Source organism: Prosopis cineraria, unplaced genomic scaffold (genome assembly GCF_029017545.1).
Source record: "Prosopis cineraria cultivar Desert tree isolate PC_DT_omini unplaced genomic scaffold, ASM2901754v1 PC4, whole genome shotgun sequence".
Classification (NCBI taxonomy): domain Eukaryota; kingdom Viridiplantae; phylum Streptophyta; class Magnoliopsida; order Fabales; family Fabaceae; genus Prosopis; species Prosopis cineraria.
The window spans coordinates 33,537,111-33,548,161 of NW_026555335.1; the positions used below are offsets into that span (position 1 = coordinate 33,537,111).

The 11,051-nt window shown below is 31.9% G+C and overlaps 1 non-coding gene across 1 annotated transcript; it reads left to right on the forward strand.

Moving 5' to 3' along the window:
• The first annotated feature begins 10,463 nt into the window (after positions 1–10,463).
• On the forward strand, positions 10,464–10,572 carry LOC129310235 (small nucleolar RNA snoR97). The gene has a single exon (XR_008593072.1). It is a non-coding gene; the product is annotated as a small nucleolar RNA snoR97 (small nucleolar RNA).
• Positions 10,573–11,051: the final 479 nt, after the last annotated feature.

Here is an 11,051-nt window from a genome sequence, read left to right on the forward strand (position 1 = left end):
CATTGGCATTTTATGGGTTCAAAGAATGCAGTTTTTTATGTGTTTGGGGATATTTTAGAGACTAGTTTAATTCATGATAGAAGATGATGATACAATCTTATTGACAATGCTTCTCTTTTATCTATACTCCTCGTGTAGGATCTTTTTTAGTTCGTTTTCTGTGCATGTTATCAGATATTTGTGTTTACCAATATTTTGGATCACTAAATTAGTTTTGTTCATGTGGATATTGTGATGCTGTGGACACTGTACTTTAAGCATAGGAAAGGATCAATCTGCAAATAATTGCTTCTGGGGGAAGTACTTGGTTCAAAACTACAATGCTTCATTGCAACAGTACAACATCAATCCTTTGTTATTTATCTATTCTTGAATTGAATGAGTGCCATTAAATATGAGAGAGAGAGAGAGAGAGAGAGAGAGAGAGAGAACTGGCATGATTACAACTATACATAATATAAAAGTTTTATAGTTGTAGGACATGAACAGTTTTAACAATTTTTATCATATAGGATTCACACTAGCTGTAAATTATAAATTAAAGAACCTAGAGTTATATATGACACATTTGTAAATAATAGATCATTAAAGTTACCAGAGCAAGACAATACAAATCAAATCTCTTGGATTGAGTGGTATTTACAACAATCAAATGGAATCTCTTGGTTTTTGCTAAAAAAAAAAAGGAATAATCTCTTGGTTAGGGCTATATGTAAGGGTGAAAATAGGCTGGGTCAAGTCAGGCTTTGAATAAATAGGCCTAAGCCTTTATGATAAGTTAGAGACCTAAGCCTAACCTGAAGTCTATATAAAGCTTTTTTTATGATTCAAGCTTGAGTCTATTTAAAACTTGACCTGATTTAAAAGCTTATTTAAAAGCTTACTTTAGGCTTGCATAAAAAGCTTTAAAAGTCTCACAAATTTTAGCCTTTTTAGGATTATTTAAAACCTACATATGTACAACTTAATTTACTAACTAAAATATATAATAGGAAGAAGACTTATCGATTACAATACAATACAACGATATGGTAATAACATTGACATCAATACATGCATCAGTTTAATCTAATTGAAAACATAATTGAGAAACTATAAATGAAAAGGAATATATTTATTAAAAAATTAAATGGTGATCAAACTAGCATATAATAAATTCATCCTGTAAAAGATAATAAAAAAGAACATAGGCAAGGAAGAAATGTCTAGTGCTTTTGAGTTTGATCTCGAAGAACGAGAAGGGCTTGAAGAAAAGGGGATAGATAGAGTTGACTATATCTAAATTTCTAAATTAAATATTATATATTACATATTATATATAGGTAATATATTATATAATAATATATATGTAAATAGGCTGGCCTATAAGATTCATAGGCTAGGCCTAGTAAAAATAGACCTAGCCTGGCCTAAAATAGGCTAGCCTGTATATCAAGGGCTTAGCCCATTTCTACTCCTAGCTATATGCAATTATCAATTCGCATGCAACCTATTGAATAATTAAATTTTCTTAATACAACTCTATTTTGAGGTCTCTTACCTATTGATTTATGGAGTACCCATGCCAGAATAACCTGAACAACATTTTTGAAAAACTAATAAAAATTAGAGCTAATTATTTTTCCTTTAGAAAAGAAATTACCTTCAATAGAATAATCTATTTCTTAACTAAACACACGTAGAAACTAGAAACCTTCATGAGGGGAAGAGGGGGTTTTAATTTTTAAATGCCATCAAATTATAGGACACAACTATTCTCATACTGTGGTGTGTTGATATATTATTAAAATTAATATAATAATTACACATTGAATGAATTATTGACATAAGAAATACCTTTAAACTAGAATGTTGACATGTGCACTGCAAAGAATATAATTTAAACTAAGAAAAAACTTAGGGAAAATAATAATTAAGGATTCCCTAAGGACATTAATCCCAATTAGGGACCACAAAATTTTGAAATCCCATTTATGGTCCTTAATTAGGATAAAAATATATCTAACTTCATAAAATTGCCCCTTCACTAAATACTAAAAGGTAATAGCAAAACAGGTTATGTTGTGTACTCTATTCTTATTTTTGAGTGCAAAAAATCTACTCTCATGTGCTTTTGTGTGCGAAAAATTTGGGCGAAAAATTAATCGAGTGGATCATCATCTTTTCCTTTCTTGGTAATAGGTAATTACATGCATTGCTTCTTTTACATCTTCTCCTCTATCATGCATGCAAGAAAAATCTACAGTTTCCTCTTCTTTATCTTTACATCCCCTTTGTCATGCATGCACAAAAGAATTTTTATATCTTTGTAAATGCTGTCTTACACCATTTCTCTTTTATAGTTAAAAATAAGTAATTTTTTTGATGATTAATAGATTATATATATAGACACACACAAATGATTTTTGAGAATAATAATGTTAAAAAAATTGAGTAAAAAGCAAGAAAGATGTAACAAGGATGCTAAATTTTTTTGTTTTGTAATAAAAAATGCATTAATGTTGAAAAATGCAACATGGATGTTGAATTGTTGTAGTCATAGTTGGGATTATAGGAAGGATAGTTGTGAAGTAATAAATTTGTATGTTGTTTCTAGTTGTTTCAGATTTATTTCTCATATGGTAAGCACTTCAACAAAAGAAGTATTTTGTTATTTTCACATTAAAGAACATTTTGTAAAAGATTCACAAGGGAGAATGACCTATAAAAGTGGGAGATTAATTTCTAATTAGATTAGTAAAGGCATAAATTGTGAAGAGCTATTGAAGATGATGTCATCAGTGATAAGAGTTGAAAGTATTGCAATTGACTTAAAATTTACAGTGAAGTTTAATGCAAACACATACATAGATCTATTAGACGATGAGGGAGTACAACATTTGATAAAGTATAATGATGAGTCAGTACAACTTTATGTTGAGAGAAATGATAATGAAATACATGGAGCAATATATTATTCAATGGAGGAAGTTGTTGTTCTTAATTATTAGTGATTTTAATTAGTTTAATCACCATTTATATTGACCTGTGAGTACTTGTAAATGCAAGATTGAGGATTTCTTACCACTGTTAGGATCTTCCGTAACACTTACCCCGAGTGTTATCCAAAAATCACATAATTCAAATAAACTAAGTGTGGTTAAGTAGTTGATCCTCTAACCAACTTGAGAAATAAATCATTTAAAACCTTAAAAAATTATAAGTTCTACCTATAGCGCACCGAAGCAAGTTAGACAAAAGTGGAATAAAAAGATGCTGTCATGACAGCATTAAATTGCTGTCATGACAGCCCTCCCGGGCCAATTTTCGGGAGACGTCATTCCGTTATTCGATCTTCGATCGAAGTGATTTTAAAGTTCACACGTTACATTCAAAGGGTACTATAAGTGTACTGAATTTCAAAAAGATCCAACGGTCGGATTAAAAATTAGACATGTTAAAAGATTAATTATTTTTGCTGTCATGACAGCTAAAAAGCTGTCATGACAGCACCTCCGGACTACTGGGGTGCACCATTTCATCATCCGACCTCCGATCGGAGCGATTTCAAAGCCCACATGTCACTTTTAAATAGTACTATTAAAATATCAAATTTTGAAAAGATCCAACAGATAGATTAAATTTCGTGTATGTTGCAACATTAACATATATTGCTGTCATGACAGCACCTCCAAACCAAATTCTAGAGTGCGCTGTTTCTCCATTCGATATCTAATCGAAGTGATTCCAAAGCCCACACGAAGCTTATAAAAGGTTTTACTTGTGACCCAAATTTTAGAGAAATCCAACGGTCGGATTAAGATTTGGACACCTGGATGCAAAAGTGCAGGTTTTTGGTAAAAACCATTTTCAAAATTGTCCAAATCTTATCCTAATGGTCACAAACTTGTGGGAACATTTTGGACATGTCAAATAGGACTAAAAACACCTGATAGAACATTTAAATGGTAGAAAAACCCTTTATACCAAAATTTGACCACTCAGGTGCCATTTCCCAAAATGGACCCTAAACCCCCAAAATGCACAAATCACACAAGAGTAATTAAAAACTATTCCAAATATCATATACACATATGAATATACACGCTAAACATTTTCACTTGGCTCAGAGATCTTTGTGGGGCCCACGCACCCACTCTCTATATCCAAGATATATGTTTGCCCATAACACACCATTTGCAATGCAATCACTTTGCATTTGCTTGTAGAATCACATATATATCAAAATAAATATTTTTTTACAGTGAAAACTTGATCTACTAAATAAATTCATCAAAACCACATACCATAGCCAAGTTTCCTAGCCACAAGTCTACAAGTAATTAAAAATTTATACACAAGCCATACAATCCACACATACTCACGCACATATACATAATCATATCTTACTAGCACCCTAATCCTAAATATATTACAATATATTTGTTCAAAAGAAAGGGGTTGCAGTTCTTTACAATTCACAAATAACCCCTAGCTCTGCTCCTTTTCCCGTCCTCCACTGGTTCCTTCGCCTGGACCTAGAATATTGAAAAGAAAGGGGTGAGACAACTATAGTCTCAGTAACAGAGAAATCTACATTGATTATTACAAAGCAAGCCATAATCAAATAAGCGAATAATAAATTCAACATAGTATATAATTTAGCCATTTAAAATGCATGAATGCATGATCTAAGCCGGTATGGCCTTTCATGACCAACAGAATGCCCCCTGGTTCTCTTTAACTTGCAGGTAAACTTTATACCTACTTGTACCTCCACAGGCACAAAACATAATCTAAGGCATGATCTAATTCACCGAACCGCCTATGCCCCTTCGACGTGAATCCTGAGCAGTCAAAGCTAACTCCCTTCCAGAGCTAGCCCGACTTACTCTCCATGTGAGGGCTACCTTGACCTAGGCACTCAACCTCACACTTCATATGTTGGATTCCCTCCCCTACTGAGAGGTGTCGAACACTCAATACACTAACCACTTTAGTGCACTGAGCCCATAATACGTAAGGCAATACTGGGTACTGGCAGTGTGCCATAGAATATCAAAAGTCCACACCTTTTCATTGGTGAACTCCTACCGAGATCATGCCTTTTATTCGTGTCTACCTTTCCTGAGTATTGACCACTTCAACACTCTAAGGTAGTATAACATTTATAAATCTCCCTTAAACGGTTCCTTAGCCTATCTAAGGTACCTTACTTAGTTACACTTCCTTAAGTGCAACTTCTATTCCTTATGATTGAAATACATATAAACAAATCTCATTTCCATAAAAACATTGTTGTTAAACAATTAGAAAACATATTTACACTATAATCAAAGTAGTACCCCATAACCCCTTATAAAGCACATTTAATCTTTTAAAACATGTAATGCATGATAGCTAGTAATATTTATTCAAAAATAGCTAAAACAAAGAAATAAGAAATATAAATTTCTCTGTTACCTCAACCCTTTGGTACCAAAAGGGTTCCTCTTGTATAAAATAGGACTCGACTTGTTCCTTAACTTTCAAACAAATTCCACCAACAATTCCTACAATATATAAGTGATCCACATCACTTATCATGTCAAATAGCATTAATGAAGACTATAACTCATACCACACAACTTGGGTCTATGAGCCATAATCCATCCCAATGGTCCATATATTAAACCAACCATTCACATAGTATCACTTAACCACCAAAACCATTTATTAGCCATCACTATGCTAATTTCCAATTTATATAATTTTTAATCAATTAAAAACCCTCACTTAGTGTCACCAACTTTCACTATTAGCCCTTATAATGAAAACCAAACCTTAATTTAAATCCTATTGAGCTTAAATAGCACAATTATAACTAAATCAATAGGCTTAAACCATTGAGGAGAAAAACCCAATCTCTCAGGGTTTAATTTGTGCCCAAAACACCTCTTTTCATCCAATTATCCACTCAAAATATTAGATCATTATATAGAAACTCAAAACATCCTCCTTAGGATCCAAAGAAATAAAAGCTTACAAGAATAAAGCCTTTGGAATCAAAATCCACAAATTTTCTCTTCCAAAAATTGAGAAAAACAAAGAGAAAGGGAAGAAGATTGAAGTAGGGAGTTTACATATTGCGTAGCCGAGCTCGCAATGGACGCAAAGTCTCCTGGATCTGAGCCTAACTCATTCTCTTTCTCCTTTCTTCTTCCTCTCTCTCTCTCACACGTTTCCTTTCTTTTCCTTTTCCTTTTCTGCAATTTTGCGTCTGTTTTCCCTCTTAAATTGCTGATATTAGACTTTGAGAAAAATTACAATAAAGGGCCCAACATTTTTTATTATAACACAAAAGCCTGGGTCAACTTTGGTAATTTTTTCCATAGTTAAAAATCAAACAAAACCAAAATTTTGATGAGAAAAATTCAAACTCTAGACCTCTATCAAATTATTCTAAATTTTAATTTAAATATATATATTTTATTTTATTTTTTTAAAATAAATTTGAGTCTTAAAATTTTTGGGATGTTACATCTTCCTCTAAATAAGAGCTTAAAAGTATATCACCTTCTTTGCCATGTTCAATACAAAATGCTGTTGCATCGCTGTCTGAGTAACATTTAGTAAAATGGAAGGATTTATTATAAGTATTGGCCAGACTTTTGATGATGCAATTGTTTTTAGAAAAGAACTATATAAGTACAGCCTTACTCATAGAATTGGTTACATATTTTGTGCATTTTGCTATTGAATAATTTTTTATATAGACACCCACACCATATTTTTTGTATTTGTGGAGATGGCAAGTTATGTAAATAAGCTTGCAGTCTACATTGTTTTTTGAGAAGCAAACTACATAAGTACCATTTAGATAGATAGGATATTGTGAAAATATGAAACCCTACTTGAGAATAGATTGTTTAAAAAAAGTGACTTGTCCAAATTGGGATCTAGTAACGTCACTTGAGAATCTACTAACCCAACTTAAAAAAATGCCTAATGTATATTGTGAAAACATAAACCTTACTTGGAAATAGATTGTTTAAGAAAAAGTGTAATATCCTCCCTCTTCTAATCCCATATTTAAAATCAAATCCCAAGTAATTAGGGAATGAGATTATAGTAAATATTCAAAATACAAAGTTTTTAATGGTTAGCAAAATGGAGACCCCAAGTTTACAAAACTAAAATCATTTTCAAGTCTTGCAACTAGACAAATTAGAGTTCATAAATATGTGGAAGCATGGGATCATTACTTGTATGAGTGCATTTGTTTAAGAATTTGAAACAAGAAAATTTTTAAAAAATTTTGAGGCGTGCACCACAGCTCGTTGAACATGCGTCGTGGTGTGCTCGCCTCTATGACACACATCGTGGCACAATTGCATGAATTTTGACAATAAATTCTGCTATTAATTTAACAGCATTAGGGCCAACTTCCGACGAGCCCTAAATCTCTATCTGATGTCTAAATGACATGAACTAGGTTGTCTACAGAAAACTCTTTCCGAGCTCTAACTAATGACATTAGTATTAGACTCAAATTCTTTCTAAAAAAATTGGACATACTTTTCAAAACTTACACTTTTACAATAATTTTTGCAAAATCAAGTGTCCAAACCAAATACCATAGGCCAATAGCTATCGATACTAATTTGACCACATTCAAATTATTAAGATTAATTCGTGCAATGCACCATATTACATGAAATACTCCTAGATTAAATTTTTACTACTCAACCCCTTAAACTCAAAAATATAAAAAAGGAGAGTTTACCATAATTTTTATTAAGTTTTCCAAATCATCTCATAATATGCACTACTCTTACTTGTATTAGTATTTTGGCCTTATCACAATAATACGTATTCATCAATTTACTCCTCAAGGCTTAAAATACACTTACCATTTACAATTCATATAATGCAAGTAAAGAACAAATGAGAATTCCTAATTGACAATTTAAAATTGTCACACACATATAATTACTCAAAATAAAGAGGCATACTATAAAAGGATCATGGTTCTAAGCCTTTGGGTTTTTTTCTCTGTGCATACCTCTTGAGTTATTCCCTATAATATTGAAGATAATAGGGTGAGTGCAACTACTTAGTAACTAAGGTTTGACTAACCTATACTAATGCATATCAATTACTTTAAATGCAAGTGACAATTAATGTCAATACTTTAGCCCATGTAAAATATTTGAAAATAGATATCCACAATTTCACTCATATAATAGCATTTACTTGAGAAACAATGCTTTTTAGCACTTTTCATATAAAGAGAGCTAGTCAAACAATTCATTGACAAATACATTGGAAAAAAAATAAGACTCAACTCGTGATGTCATCATTAGGACACAATATAGACAATGGGCGCCCTTACTCACTATATACATAATTACACCTCCTTTATATCGTCCTTATTCCTCTGATATGAAACTGTAGGTTACAACTTAATGGGATAGTCTATATTCCATGACTTCCCTAGCTTAAACACTTGTGAGGGGATTACCTGATCAAGGCATACCTAACTCACTTATGGAACATGGTTTTCCCTAATTTCTGACACTATGGAGTGCCATACACCTTAAACTAGCCCCCTCATTAAATTGGTGGATAGCTAACTAGGTTTAAGTCTCTCATTAAACCAGTAGGACAATATAGATATAATCAATTTGGTAAACCATCTCACGAATGGGCCTTACCATGCGGATTTTATCATTTACTCCTCTTCCTAAGCGAACTCCCGCCTTTTAAGATTATGCAATTCACATTTATGCTATAATTCACACATATACAATTCATAGAACTTCACATTATCAATTTTCATTGAATTTCATCATTACACAAATCATTGCTTAAACACATTTTCATGGAACTTTAAACCAAATAAGTCATTGAACTCCAACTTCACAATCATTGTACATTCATACTTTCAAAATCATTGAACTTTACTATTTAAAACATTATTGAACTTCTCATAAACAAAGATTCATGTTACTTCTCAATTTGCAAAATCATTGAACTCCCAATAAACATAATACGAAAATCTACTGATATTGTTCTCTAAGATATTTTTACATCAAAAGGAATAAAACTCACAAATTTTATCTAGTAGATTTTTTAACAAATCAAGCCACACTTGCATGCCTTTTTAATTTACACATTTCAATGATAAATCATAAATTCATAAACTAATAGATACGCAAAAGCATAAGATAGAATTTTTTCAGTTATCTCAAACCTTTGAGAAGTCAATTTCACCCCTCAATTAGTCACTCCCAAAGCTTTTAAGAAGCTTGAATGATGCTAATGATAGTTACTCTACAAGCATTTACCATGCAAAATATTAATATTCATTTTTGAACTATTTTTCACTAACACTTCATTAATTTTTAATACTTAAGATTTATTCTTGATTCATGTAAAAGTACCCATAAAGCTTCTTAGCTTCCTTTAACTCTCATTAATAACATTAAGCTCTTAAATGATCATTAATGAAACTACATTGTTCCCAACCACCAAATTTATGAGAATTTTGGACATTTAATGTCCTTCAACTACTAATCATCATAAAACCATAAATATCATGTTTACTTAACTCAATCCACTCCCATTAGCTCTATTTTAATCAATGGGTTCAGACCTATAGCTTTTATAAACCAAAAGTCACCATTATCAATCAAACCCTAACCTCTACCATCAAGAAAATGCAAGAAGAGAGGAAGATTTAAGTAGAAAAGCTTACCTTTGATATTTATGAGCTTTAAAATACTCCCAATACTTAATTTTCTTAAGCCTGAGCACTGTTTTTTCATTGCTCTTTCATTTTTTCATTTGTTTTCTTCTCTGATGTATCAAATTCACGACTTATTTTAACAGAAAAATGACCATGCACTGTAGTGGACACACAATGTGTCGCGGCGTATGGCATAGAGAGCCTCTTCCAGGTGTGTTATCATGCATGCATCATGGCGGCCCATCCACAAGCCGTGGCGCATGGCACAAAATTACTTTCTTTAAAAATTCTTCCTCTTCCATTCTTGGGTGACCCGATTCTCCTTTGAACCTGCATTTAGAACTGAAATCGAGACAAAACATACCCGTTAGGCCTTTCTGGCCACATACCTTACTAATACTCTTAATTAGTCTATTTGAACTTAATTAATCTTGATTTAAAATTGAGGATGTTACAAAAAGTGACTTGTCCAAATTGGGTTCCAGTAATATCACTTGAGAATCCATTAACCCGGCTTGGGAAAATGCTTAACATAAATTGTGTAAACACAAAACTCTACTTGAGAATAAATTGTTAATGAAAAAGTGACTTGTCCAAATTAGGATCTAATAACGTCACTTAGGAATCCACTAAACGGACTTGAAAAAATGCCTAACATATGTTGTGAAAACATAAAACCCCACTTAAAAAATATATTGTTTAACATGGATGTATATTTTGGTTTACTTAATTTTGAGTTTAACTATACTTTGTTCGTTACTAACTGGATCATAGTTTGAAAAACTCAAAAAATTTTCATGTTGTTATCAGCTTCGTCTCTTATTTGTCTTATGGGAATGGAGTTAAATAACAGCACTGAATTCATTATGGGTTATCATATTTGTATTAGTTGGTTTTACTATTTTATTATTGCCTTTTATTTAGTATTTAGTATTAGTTCAACTCCTATGTGCTACATTGATTTTTGGTCTAGATTTCTCACTCAAAGCTTATTAATAATACTATCATAGATCATTTTTTATCTATTGTAATGATTTTTTAGTATGAATATTTTTTGTTGTTCATCCATTAAAGCATGTTTGGTATTGAGGTCATTGAAGGTGAGGAATGAAGGAATGATCTAATTTGTGTGTTTAGTAGACGTCATTTTTATTTTTTAGAGAGAGTTTCTCTTTTTCATTTGTTGAAATAGCCAATTCTACATTCCCCATTCCTGATTTGTAAGTTTTTGTTCTAAACAGTCTCTTCACTATAGTGCACTTTTTCACTCAATGGCATGCTCATCATCAACAATTTCTTTAGCTTTCTTAATCAATCTTCTCTTCAATAGTGATAGTGTCAC